A 13,529-nucleotide genomic window follows, 5' to 3' on the forward strand; every position below is an offset into this window, starting at 1 on the left:
AGCTTCAAAACTTTCACAGGAACCTTTACAGACAAATCAAGAAAAAGCTTATTTTTTAAAAATGCTATGTTCACCCCCATTCACATCACAAGATGATCATATCCCAAGAACAGGAAACACCAATACATGGGAAAGGCCTTTTTTTTTTTTTTTTTTTGGTAAACTCCCTCCTCTAACCTGAGAAATCTGGAAAAAGCTTGAAACAAGACAGAATGATACACCACCTAAAACTACCAAGAACCTGCATCACCTTGCTTCACGTATTTAGTCAGTAAAACCTTCCAAATAATCAGATTTTGGAGCATCACACTTACATCACTTTCTGTATAATATTTACAGAGACCAGTATTCTTTTTTAAAATTTCCATTTTTATACTTCAATACATTTGCTCTATAAAACAAAGGAACCCAGTAGTAAATGCCAGGAATCCTAAAGAAAAATGTGACACTGCCAAACATTCATGCTGGTGCTACTTTGATTTTCTCTTTAAAAAAAAAAAAATCATGTGAGCACATTTTGCATTTCCTAGACAGCAATCACTTATCCTGTGCCTTAAGCTGTGCAACTTGGAATGTTCTTTTTCAGGAATCTAGTGGGAAACGCTTTTAAAGTCTGCTGGCAATGAAGGGATTAAAAGCTGAGGAATTAAATAACTGTCTCCACCTCCTAGACACCAGAAGTCCAATTTACCAAGAGTTTTCAAAGCAACAACTCATGACCTCTCTGCCCGAGCACCGCACGGCACAGCCTATGAGAAAGGAGCCCGTGATTTCCTCGTTTAAACAAGGATGCTCACTTTATTCACTACCCCTAAGAAGACCGCCCGACAGCCTGGCCAGACTTTGGGACTCGCCTGCTCCGACTCCGCCAAATTTCGCTTTCTCCTCCCTCTGCAGCACAGATCGAGTGCTTTCTCAACTCACGCCCTTACTCTTTCATGCCCATCTCCAGTTACTCATCCCTGTATTCCGGAGCGATGCCCAGAAGCCTTCCGGGCGGCTTCTCCAGCAAGGTGTTTAGACGGATGCACAAAGTTCCACGTGCCTCTGTCCACAGAGCGCCCTCCCTCCCGACGCACTTACACCTGAACTTGTCTCCAGCACTGCGGACACCCGGCTGGCACATTCTTTCGGAAAGAAAGGACAGGACTTTTCTCCCGCGCCTCTGGCAACGCGTAGAGTCTATATATGGTGGGGCGGGGGGCGCGGCATTCTCTACTTTGGATTGGTGTGTTTGTTTTAAATCTAGGGTGGGCAGTTGGGGGTGGTCAGCAACTACACACACACACACACACACACTCGCGCGCGCCCTGCCCTCCCGGCTCACGGCCGGCTTGTCTGGACTACAGCTCCCCCTTCCTTCCTGGAGCACCAGCTCGCCTTACTCGCTCAGTCCCCCGTTGCCACCGCCGTCGCCTCCGCTGAGGCCGCCGCTTCTGGCACTGTTGGCGCTGGCGCTCGCGGCCCCAGGCTCCGTTGGGCGCCTGTCTTTCTTTCTCTACCTTTCCCCCAGCCCCGAATTGATTGATGACCACCGGCGGCCAATGGCTCTGACACCGCACCATCCTCGCTCGAGCATCACAGCCCCACGCCCCCGACGTCAGCCTCCAGGGCGCGTTGGCATCCCCGAACCCTCAGAGCGGAGCCCGCGCCCGGAGCCGCCACCGCCTCCCTGCTTTCTGTCCGGGAGCTGCGGGGCTGCTTCCCTGGAGCGGCAGAGTAAGAAAGGGAGGGAGCCAGCGAGCGTTGGAAGGGGGTGTGGAGGCCACGGATTTCCACCCCCCTTTGGAAATCTTTTCTTGCACTTAAAGTTTTGTTTGTTTTTTCCACCACGACCTGTTTGTGTTTGTTTGCAGCATCTCAAGTCAATTACACATTTTTTATGACCCGCATTTGCACTTAATTTGGGGTGTGTTGGGGGGAATGTGGTAATAAATCTACCCCACTGAAGCATCCTTAATTTCCTTCCTTGCTGGTAGATTCTAATCCCCTCCTCAACCTTCAGGAAAATGCCCCCTCTACCTCCTAGGCCGCAAACCTTGGAATTCAAAGGCTTTACAAAGATAACCCTGTTACATGTAAATAGCATAGAAACTCCTGCCTCTCAAGGGAAGAAATCGGGCGGCAACGGTTACTTTTTCTCGCTGCTCGTCCCCCGCAGCCCAGCCCGGGTCGCCTGCTCGATCAGCAGGCTGCGATCGTGGAGACCGGAGGCGGCGGGGGAGAGCGAGGTTGGGGCGCCGGGAGAGAGTGAGAAACAGCCCCGCGCGAGAGCGGCGCGCACGCGGGCGGCCCGGGGGCGGCCGCGGAGCGCAGCCCGAGCACAAAGCTGCGCGGCGCCTTCCTGGCCACCGCACCTCGCTCGGGCCGCCGCGGGCGCCCGGGGCTCGGGCCAACACAATGCACCCGGGCCTAGGCCGGGGCGGCTCGAACACATAACCCCGGGACTTTCTAGTAAACAGCTCGCCGAGCCCTCGTCCCCACCCCCATCCCCGCTGCCGGGCTTTCGCCGCCGCCCCTCGGCGACACCCCCTCCTTCCCTCCTAAGAAATCCCGGCGGAGGAGGGAGCCGCGAGGTGAGGACCCCGGGAAGTCGAGGGCCGAGGACTGGGGGGTGGGGGGGGAGGGGAGAAGGGCAGAAGGTCAAGATGGGGAGTGGGAGGGAGACAGCTCCTAAAAAAGAATTCGCTTTCGCTCGGGGGTTGAAAATAAGCCCTCCTCGGGTTCCGAATTGCCCGGGAAGCGCCGGCTTGTGAGAATGTCAGGGGCACCGGGGCAGCCGCGGTCCGCAGCCTCCGAGCCCCTCGCACGCGCCGCTGACAAGGCACCTCGCACCCGGGCTCCGCTTTGTGTGTGCATTTTTTTCCCTTCTTCTCGCGCGCGGCACCGGGCGCCCGGCCGCCTCCTCCCCCTCCCCCGCCCTCCTCCTCCCTTCCCGGGGCGGATTACCTTTCCCGGGCTGCGCTCCGGGTCCCGGGGATGCCTTCAGCGCCCGGCGAGCAGGCGATCCATCGCGAAGCAGCAGGAGCCGACGGGAGGCGCGCGGGGGCGGCGAGGGGCGCGGGCGGGCCAGAACCTTCGACCCCAGAGGTCCCGCCGCGGGCTGGGGCTGGGGGCCGGGGGGCGCGGCACGAGAGGGAGGCGCGGGGGAGAAAGGATGGGAGCAGCCTCGATCTGGGGAGAGAGCGAGCGAGGGGACGAAGAGAGGGAGCGAGGGCGCGGCGAGCCGGAGGGAGCGAGAGCGGTGCAGTGACAGGGACTGCCACTGGGGTCAAAGGAGCACAGCTCCAGGAAGCAGGGCGGCCGACGCGCCGCTCTGTGCACGCTCCCCGGCGGGACCCCCCGCCCCCGCGCGCCCCTCCTGCTGCCCCTGCCCACTCGAACCCCCACTGGCGCCCTGAGGCCCCGGGGTTGCAAGAGGAGGAGGGAGCTGAGGGCGAGGCCGGCAGCCTGCTGGTGCTCCCGGGTCAAGCAGGCGACAGGAAGCTGAGCTGCAAGTTCATCATCAGGAGTGCGATCAGCGTAAAAATGATAGGGGACCGGGGGTGGGGGGGAGTTCGGAGCCCCAGGAAAATAAAGGGAGTTTTCCCTCCAAATGGGCGTCTTCTGCAAAGGGAACACCCAGGCCCCAGGCCCCCCACCCACCGACCTGCCAGGCTCTGTCTGCAGTCCTGGCACAGCTCCAGGGCGCAGAGCTTGCCTCGGGGGCAAGGGGAGCGGCTCGGGCCCTGCGCTGAAACCAGGGAAGGCGATCCTGGGTCCCCCTCCCCGTCTGCTGAGCTTAGACTTTCCTGGGGGAGAGATATGCTCCCTTTTCTCAAGCCTTTCAACTCGCCAGACACACACACACACACACACACACACACACACACACACACACACACACACACACACCTTTCTTTCTGCGATGTTGTTCCTAGGCCAATCCAGCTGATAATTTCTTTCACCTCCATGAATTAAGGCAGGTTCAGTATATGGAGGCAAGGAGAGGCAAAGACTAATTGTTTCCATTTTTGTGTTTGGGGCACATTTCTCCCAAAGGATAAGCAATTCAAAAACGTAAAAATAAAAGTTTGTCCTTTTTTCTCTGCTACTTTGGATTATGGAAGAAAAGGTTTTTCAGAATTGTAGGCAAACACGTAAGGAAAAGAAAAGCAGCTGAAATGCTAGAAGACAGAGGACAAGGAAGAGAAGGCTTTTAGAAAACTTGGTTGGTGGTGTTGACTGTGAAAGATGAGGTGGCCCTGTGATGTTATGCCATTGTCAGAGCTGAAGGATTTGGATGCCAACCAGCTCTAATTCCTTTGCAGGAGGCAGACTCAAAAATCTAGGCATTCTCCAAAGGGAAATCCAATGGATGTGTGTGAGAGGGAGAAGTGTGCTAGGTATACTATGTGACAACTGACTAGACATCCTGGCTGAAATTATATCCCCTAAAAATAAAAAGGAACCGTTTCAGCCTGGTCTGTGGCCTCTGTGCTGAGACTAATTGGTTTCCAGGGTCTGGGGAGGAAGGGAGAGAGGCTGGTTGGAGGCCCTATAAAAAAACATCAAACAGAATTCACTTGAAAATATGTCCCTTTTACAATGGGCTTTCCTGGCACTTGAATTTTTTTTTAACACCTTTATTGGAGTATAATTGGTTTACAATGGTGTGTTAGTTTCTGCTGTTTAACAAAGTGAATCAGCTATACATATATCCCCATATCCCCTCCCTCTTGCGTCTCCCTCCCACCCTCAGCTATACATATACATATATCCCCATATCTCCTCCCTCTTGCTTCTCCCTGTCTCCCACCCTCCCTATCCCACCCCTCTAGGTGGTCACAAATCACCGAACTGATCTCCCTGTGCTATGCGGCTGCTTCCCACTAGCTATCTATTTTACATTTGGTAGTGTATATATCTCCATGTCACTCTCTCACTTCGTCCCAGCTTACCCTTCCGTCTCCCCGTGTCCTCAAGTCCATTCTCTACGTCTGCGTCTTTATTCCTGTCCTGCCCCTAGGTTCTTCAGAACCATTTTTTTTTAGATTCTTTCTCTCTATATATATGTGTTAGCATACAGTATTTGTTTTTCTCTTTCTGACTTACTTCACTCTGTATGACAGACCCTAGGCCCATCCACCTCACTACAAATAACTCAATTTCGTTTCTTTTTATGGCTGAGTAATATTCCGTTGTATATATGTGCCACATCTTCTTTATCCATTCATCTGTCCATGGACACTTAGGTTGCTTCCATGTCCTGACTATTGAAAATAGAGCTGCAATGAACATTGTGGTACATGACTCTTTTTGAATTACGGTTTTCTCAGGGTATATGCCCAGTAGTGGGATTGCTGGGTCATATGGTAGCTCTATTTTTAGTTTTTTTAGGAACCTCCATACTGTTCTCCATAGTGGCTGTATCAATTTGCATTCCCACCAACAGTACAAGAGGGTTCCCTTTTCTCCACACCCTCTCCAGCATTTACTGTGTGTAGATTTTTTGATGATGGCCATTCTGACCGGGTTCCCTTTTCTCCATACCCTCTCCAGCATTTATTGTGTGTAGATTTTCTGATGATGGCCATTCTGACTGGTGGGAGATGATATCTCATTATAGTTTTGACTTGCATTTCTTTAATGATTAGTGATGTTGAGCATCCTTTCATGTGTTTGTCGGCAATCTGTATATCTTCTTTGAAAAAATGTCTATTTAGGTCTTCTGCCCATTTTGGGATTGGGTTGTTTGTTTTTTTGCTATTGAGCTGCATGAGCTGCTTGTAAATTTTGGAGATTAATCCTTTGTCAGTTGCTTCGTTTGCAAACATTTTCTCCCATTCTCAGGGTTGTCTTTTCGAGGGTTTCCTTGGCTGTGCAAAAGCTTTTAAATTTCATCAGGTCCCATTTGTTTATTTTTGTTTTTATTTCCATTTCTTTAGGAGGTGGGTCAGAAAGGATCTTGCTGTGATTTATGTCATAGAGTGTTCTGCCTATGTTTTCCTCTAAGAGTTTTATAGTGTCTGGCCTTACATTTAGGTCTCTAATCCATTTTGAGTTTATTTTTGCTGGCACTTGAATTTGAAGTAAGGTATGTCTTATGCCTGAGTAGAAATGAAGGGCTTGCTAATGTATTTCTTTTGTTGTACAGTATGTCCAGAGTGTCCGTACTTGTCACATGTGCTGGGAGCAAGAGGACAGTCACTTTCCTTGCCCAGCATAAACCACAGCAAGTGGCATTGGCGTTAAAGAATGCCAAAGATGGGGAGGGGCTCCTTTATATTTTGTTTTTGATTTCCAGCCCAGCAGCAAACACTGACTGGAATCATGTTTTTGAAGAAATGCTTGGTTTTGTTTTCTTTCTTCTATGAGTTAGCAGTACACCCCTTATCCAAATGGTTAAAACTTTTCAACTGATTTTGACTGATTTAATCAGTCAAAAATAAATCTGCACCAGCCAAATTACTTCTGTGGTTTTCTCCCTTTAGAAAACAAACAACCTGATAGTCAATCAAAAAAGGAAAACTAGCTTGTACATGATCCTAGATCTAAATAATGTGCACACAAAAAAACAAATAATAACCTGTTCTACTTTAGTGGCACATTTTGTAGAATACTTAATGCTATAAAAAAAAATCAAGTGAGTGATCCTTTACAAAGTTGATGAAAACTTGTTTATCATTTTATTGAATGGGGAAAAATTGAGGCAAAAAAAGGTTGAAATCGTATCTTGTAGTGTAGGAAGAAGTCAGCCTCTACTGTGTCCCTGCTAATCAGTTATCCACTGAGGGTTAGTGACCAAACTGTATTAGGGTTATGAATTTTTATTCCCATTTGTCTACCAAAATAAAGAAGCTGGAGAAGTATAAGTGAATTTAAATAATAAATTAGGAAAAAAAGGAACTCACTTTTCAAATAATTCTCATCCCATGGTTTTGAACATATTGCATTTTGTCAAATCATATTCTCTATCAGCATAGCTACCTACACTAAAAGCTTGTTTTAAAATGGTTGGATGTGAACCATGTCTGTCCCCTGACATTAGCTTGGAAACATCAAACCTCATTACACCAAATTTTAAATGTTATATTCTGGGAGTTTTGGTGGTGTTTTTTTTTTTTAAGATAAGTGAGCCTGTAAGCTCCATTTTTTTTGTTGTTAAATTCAATTTTTATTGCTTCTAATAGAAAACAAAAGAAGGATAAAAATCAAATGCCAAGTTTATGCTTGCCTCTATGCAAATATTACACATTTTTTCCTTTAATGGAATGTAAACCTGGACCCTTTCTCCAGTGATTTCATCGAAGGAACTGGCAAATATACTTCCTGATATCCTGCTGCAGTATCTTTTAAAATATCATTTCAGAATGCATTTAGGGAAGAAAATGAGAGATAGGAGCGTGGGAGAACCTTAGGTGGAAGCTTGGAAAGTGAATGCTACTTCCCTTGAAAGCTCAGTACTTTATTTGGAGTTGGCTTTCATTCTCCCTATAAGAATAGTTTTCCAATACTTCAGGGATACTTGTATATAACTAAAAGCTTGGTTCAACCCTGCAGCTCTTCTTCAGAAAAAAATTCAACTATTTTACCTCTTTTTTTTCTTTAAATTGGTTGCATTTTAATCATTTTCCAGCAAAACTTAAGATATATATTATCAGAAATCAGAGCCTGTTAATACAACTATTATGACACAATTAGAAAAATATCTGAGCCAACCAATACCTTTACTTTATTCTAAATTCCTACAGTTTTTACTTTTTTTCTTTAGTTTGTTTTAAATGTTTTCATTGTAACCCCCTCAAGCTGAAGAACTATGCCCTCTATCCCTTTGTGGTTTTCATTCTTATGTGCTATGTATGCACTTGGTAGAAACTTGGAAATATTTGTTCAACAATCTTACGAGTCAATAAATGAGAAAGAGAGTAAGAGAATGCATGAGTGATTGAGGCTACTACACAATGAAGGAAAATCCATACCAGATATGCAGGAACGGAAGTGATATCATGAGACCAGCGTGGAGGATAAGAGCTAAGGATTTCCTACGGAGTTCAAATAGTACAATTAAAGGGGTTTGTTACTGTCTTCAAAAGCATGAAATAGTACATAAGACCGCTTCATAAGTTGATTTTCTCATAGAGAAGCTGAAGATTTTTATGTATCCCATCCATTTAAAGGCAGCCTTCTTTTAAAACACAGCAGGATGCAGAAGGAAAAAGAAATTTTGTATCTTAAAATTTACAGATATAATATACCAAAATATAGTCTCAAAAGAAAATTATGTGATTAACCTGATTCTTGGATAGATCCTTTTTGAAGTGCTCAAAATAAATATATAAATTATGGCTTTTGTCCTTCTTATTTAAAATTTCCTTTTGGTTAGCCAATAAAAACATGCATGACTAAGAAAGATTCGAGAAACACTAGAACCCATGAAATTTTATTTCATAAAATAAATTTTATAGGCATTATCTTAGAAAGACTAAATTTGATCCAGCTTTGCCAGCAGCTTAAATAATAAAGATGGAGAGAGTGGAAATCTTAAAATTTTACAAAACACTCGCTAATTCTTACCATACTTACTAGCTAATGTTTGGCATGTATCAACAAAAGAGACGAGTATTATTTATGTAATAATTTTAATAAGCAGTTTCAAAAAAAAATCTTAACAAGATACTGAGCATGTTGCTAGTGTACTTTCTAGCCTAACAGACTTGCATGATCTCTGTTATCAATTAGTGTTTGCTGAGTCCTTCCCTATATCATATCATGGTCCCAGTTCTGGAAAAGTGGGATAGAATTTAGTGGTACTTGGGATAGGCTTGTCGTGGTGGAAGACGAGCAATCTCATTGAAGTAAAAGCCAAAGTAATCTCTTTTGAAAGATGGGCAGTGTGGAAAACCCATAATAACCAGATTAAAGAAAACATATGTGGGGTTTTTCAAGTTTAATAATTCAGTTTGACAAGCTAGTATAAGATATATCAATATTTTGATTAAGCAATGTATAATGTAATTTTCCCTCTCAGCAAAAATAAATAAATGAATGAATACGTTTTTTTAAAAATTGACTTTGAGAGACCAACAGAATCTAAACCCCATTTCTCTCAGTATTAATAATGTTCAGTTATTCAAAAAATACTTTTAAAGCTCTGCTCTGTGACAGGCAGAGTACTCAAACCATACCGATGGACTAATGATGCAAAAAGCAAGAGTTTCCTCCCACATATGAAGTAGGTAATCTAATGAGCCTGGGGAGAGACTGACTTTAAATAATCACATAAATAAATAAAAATTGTATCTAAGAAAAGGAGAGGCAACTGGTACAAAGAAAACTTAAAATAGGGGTACTTTTCCTCCTCTGAGTGAAGACTCCCTGATGGAGGAAAGGAATACAAGGATGTTATAGGAAAAAGAAAAGCAGTGTGGCGGGTTGCTGAGTTCCAGAGGGGTCCGGATCCGGATCTGTAGGCAGAGGCCAGAACTGAAGGGCCAAGTTAAAAACATTTGAAGGTCACAGCTAAGGTCTTGTTGAAGATGTTTGACTTTATTCTGAGGGCAACTGGAATCTGTTTAAGGATCTTAAGTAGAAAGGCTAACATGATTAGATTTATGTTTTGCAAAGGTCACTCTTGCCCCAGCGTGGAGAATGGATTTTAGGGGGCTAGAGTGAACTTTGGGAGGCCATTCGGAAGCTCTTGCAGTCTTTGGGTTGGAGGTGATGGTAGCCTCTAGCAGAACAGTTTGGAGGAGATGAGACATGGAGAGATGTGAATGGATTTAAGAGATTTGAATACAGTTTACATAATAAAAACAAAGAGTACCAGAATCTTGAAATACTGTCTGAAGGTGTGGTAGTACCCAGCCAGAGAGGCTGAGAGCTATACTTACCCAACGACTTCCTTTTTTTAAGTCCCTCATTCTACCCGTAGTGCACCCTTCCCATGTCTCCAAGCCAACTTCATTCTATTTGGTACACATCTTTTGGAATCCCATCTTGTTGTGAAGAACTGCAGTATGAAATACAGTACTGGCATAAAATGTCATTAACTTTTTTCAAACAGACAGATTCTAGAACGTTATCCCTCATTCAATGTCCCACACCTATTTTTGGTCCACATATGGACTTGTCTTATTTTATATGAAATATAAATGCAAGAAGTAAGTGTATTTCTGTTTTCCTTTGAAGCTTTTAGATGCTACGTCAATTCCACATCTGTCTTTATTGGAGCTAGTTCACTTCTATTTAATATTCCAAACAATATTCTAAGTGATTCTTAAAAAATGGTTGTTTTTTAAGTGAAACATTCAAAGAAACAGATATGCTCTCAGAGGAAATACATAGACGCTGATTACAAGTAAGAATATTGTTCTTTTGGTGCAGGATTATTCCATGTGGACCCAATCACAAACCCACAAACCCACTGTGAAGGCGTTCTGATTATTGGATTCCTGATTGGTGGAAACTAAGTCACTATGGCCCCTCTTAGCAAGTCAGGCTGCCAAGAAAAGATGCAATGGAAATATATATAAACTTTTAAGGACATTTATAATGGCAACCATGTTTTCAAAATTTACCCCTTTCTTGGAATTTCTACGTTTTGAAAGTTCCATCAGTTTCTTCTTCTGTCCTCATGATTCCCCATAGTGACCATCTATAAACAAAGCAAAATCTGCACACGAGAAAAGAGATGAATAGCCAAGGTCTACGGGACATGGTTTTACTAGATTCTAAAATAAAAGGAAGGTTTACAGGAAGGTCGTTTTAAAAAAATTACAGTGATATATCAAAATCCCTATTTCATGCTCAGTACAGAAAGAACTGTAAAAAGATTATTTTTTTCCTTTTCAATATTATTTCCTTTTCTATCCATTGTTTTGTGAAAATTGGAAAATACAAATAAGCAAAAAGAAAAAATTCTAAAATAGCTGTAATTTCATCATTCAGAAATATTTACTGTTAACACTTGGTTATATAGTTTTTTAGTCAAATGTATTTTACAAAAATGGAAGAGAATTGGGAACACAGTTAAGTGTATATTGTAGTAGTTGAGAGCAAAACAAGATTGGAATCCCACCTCTGCCTCTTACTACCTGCGTGACCTTGGGTAAATTACTTAAACCCTCTGTGCCTTGGTTTCCTCATTTGTAAAAAGGAGATATTAAAAGTACCTACTTTGTAGAGTTGTTACAAGGATTAGATGAGTTAGTATTTTTTAAGACCTTAGAATAATGTATGTTACATATCAAGTAATTATTATACAGTTTTGTAATACATTTCTAAATCTTTTTAATACAAAATTAATATACTGCCATTGTAAATAAATTAAATACTGAAGTACATTAGGAAATAAAAGTTCCCCTCTTTCTTCCTCATATCCCATTACCTATATAACCTGTTCTTTCAACTGAATAGATACTGTGAACATCTTTCCATGTCATTAAACATCCTTCTATGGCTCTATAGAACTTTCATTAAAAGAAGTGCTATGCATGTTATAAGTTTAGAATACCTAACAGTCCATATTCCATTTCAGGACACTGCACACATATTATAACCATAAAGATTACTTTAAAAGATGCTCCTTTAAGGATTCAATAGTCCTAAAACATATTAAGAAAATCTCTCTGATATTCACATTTATGGGAATGATTGAATTGATCTTTGAAAGACCAAGAGATATGGTCTTATTGTCATATTATTAATAAAAAATAATTTTTGAGGCAAAAGCCATATTCTAAAAAGCAAATTAGGGATTTTATGTTTTGCTAGCTGCAGTCAGTTTTTGGTTATGTTGTTTAAATTCATAAGCAAAACAAATAAGCGGATAGTTTGTTGAGAATGATGACTAATTGCTATTTAAACTTTACTACCAATTGTTGATATAACACTTATTTGCATACTTCAGAGCTGTCTAGAATATATAATGGGCCCTAATCTGTAGTGTTCATTTGACAACAGGAGGTTCAAAACGTGATGGCAATAACATGGGAAAGTTGTAGAACTTAAAGGAGGGAGGATTTAAGAATTCTTTTTGGAACTTGGCATTTCTTTGGCAAATTGTATGACTGCTGCGTTTCCACCAGTTGGGATATGAAGTATATGGAAGTGTATATGACTAGTGTTTATCTTAGTACAAGATTTGCACGTCAAAATTAAATAGTCTGTGGTGATCCTCAACCTTCCCCATACGCACAAGCTAATTTAGTTAAAGAAATATGAGTGTGTTTGGGTGTCAAGGAGTTTGCCTAGTGGAGTCTAAGATTTTCATTTTAGAAAAGGTTGTACTGAGAGAAAAACATGTTCTACAGCAACTATTATCTGGCATCCAAATTCACAATTAGCTAACTGGTCCTCGCATATCTTTGAGGCATATGGAAATTGACGATGAAAGTGTCTAGTGTAACTAGAAATATAATTTGATGAAAACTGAAGCAGTGAACTGTGAGAAACTGTTAAAACCAGTGTCATCGAACAGTGCTTCAAAAATAATGACACAGGACTACTAGCCCTTTTTGAGTAATATTGGGTAAAAATGAGAAAAGCACATGGTATGTACAAAAAGTTTAAATATATGAGGTAATGCTCTTTTTAATTACTGTTATTACAAAGGCCACTCCAAAAGTCTACACCCAGACTCCTTTCCATTATCTCTAAGTAGACAATGACATCACGTCTCCTCTAAATTATTCAGACTCAGGGGATGGACTTGGCTCATTCAATAGGGAATGCCATGTTTGGTGTTGGCACGATGCTTAAAGTCTCACTCCACATCATCCCCAAACCGAGGAGCACGTTTGATGGTGGCCAAATGATTTTTTAAAATTCCCTGTAAACTTTAAGCACTCAGAAAATCATGAAGAACAAAAATAGCACTGCACCATAAGGTATAATCATAAAACGTCATAGAAGGAGGAAAACTTAAAAAGCGGAAAATGCTCCAGTCATCTGAAGGCTAGCAGTTCGTGAAGTCATTAGAAGTCATTCCATACGGGCTGAGTTTGAGGAAAAGTCAGAGGTTGCTTTGTTCTTGACTCTGAGTGAAATCAAAACCTACCCAGACTCTGTACAAAGGCAACTGCGGTCTGCTTTTTTCTTGCTCGGGATTTGCCACTAAACACACGTAAATGACTTATGTTCAGAAAAGTCTGTGATTCTGTTCATATTAATCCATGTCTCAGGCTGGACAAATGCCTAAGCACAATCAAAGAAGGGGGTAGAAGCCTGCCTTTTCAAACAGGCTCGAAAATTTGTACCGAAAAATCACAGGGTGACAGAGACAGCTGGAAAAATTGCAGCTGGGGCTCTGATTTTCGTGCCAGTGTTACACTTAATGCAAAGGGAATGCAGATGATAGATTGAGAGTTATGTATGTCCTTTAGTTCCTCAGTACTGTACTTACACAGAGGTAAAAATATAAAATTTTAAAAGTAGCCTCATCCTAATGTAACACAAAAAAATCCTTACTGTTGCACTGAATTAATACATAAGAATCCAGCAACAAGTTGCTAATAAAACTAGATAAACAGACCCAACAAATAAAGAGT

The 13,529-nt window shown here is 42.6% G+C and overlaps 1 protein-coding gene across 1 annotated transcript in view; it reads right to left on the bottom strand.

Moving 5' to 3' along the window:
• MPPED2 (metallophosphoesterase domain containing 2) overlaps nt 1-3,250 on the bottom strand; it is a 171,787-nt gene extending 168,537 nt beyond the window's left edge. The window contains exon 1 of the mRNA XM_065881902.1: nt 2,950-3,250. The gene's annotated coding sequence lies outside the window, so the exon portion shown is untranslated. The remainder of the gene's footprint in view (nt 1-2,949) is intronic.
• Nucleotides 3,251-13,529: the final 10,279 nt, after the last annotated feature.

Source organism: Phocoena phocoena, chromosome 8 (genome assembly GCF_963924675.1).
Source record: "Phocoena phocoena chromosome 8, mPhoPho1.1, whole genome shotgun sequence".
Classification (NCBI taxonomy): Eukaryota; Metazoa; Chordata; class Mammalia; order Artiodactyla; family Phocoenidae; genus Phocoena; species Phocoena phocoena.